The sequence below is a fragment of the Penaeus monodon genome, chromosome 29 (genome assembly GCF_015228065.2).
Source record: "Penaeus monodon isolate SGIC_2016 chromosome 29, NSTDA_Pmon_1, whole genome shotgun sequence".
NCBI classification, from domain to species: Eukaryota; Metazoa; Arthropoda; class Malacostraca; order Decapoda; family Penaeidae; genus Penaeus; species Penaeus monodon.
In genome coordinates, this window is record NC_051414.1 from 27,136,388 (window position 1) to 27,136,866 (window position 479).

Consider the following 479-nt stretch of genomic DNA (forward strand, 5'->3'; position numbering starts at 1 on the left):
ACATATCCCCTCCCCCCCTCCTCCTCCCCATTTACCCCACCTCCTCAAACCCTTCCCTCTTTCCCTTCCCCCCCTCTTTTCCCCTTCTTTCTCCCCCCCCTCTTTTCCTTCCCGCCCCCAACCCTTCTCTCCCCCCCCTTCACCCCTCCTCGCCGCCCACCCCCTCCTTCACCCATAGTAATATCACACCCTCAGGAGTTCTTTTAATATTAGTTAAACCTCAATACCTGTAAGAGGCTGCGACTATGGCTTAAGACTAATTCTTGAGTATATATTTTGGCGTAAGTTGGGGATGCGGAGGAGGCAAGGGAGATATAGAGAGGGGGCAAAGGGGGTGAGGAGGGGGGGGGATGAGGAGGGGGGCAAGGGAGATAAAGAGAGGGGGAGAAGGGGGGATGAGGAGGGGGGGAAGGGGGATGATGAGGAGGGGATGGTTGAAGAGAATGGGTGGGGAAAGAAAGTGAGGAGAAAGTGAGATC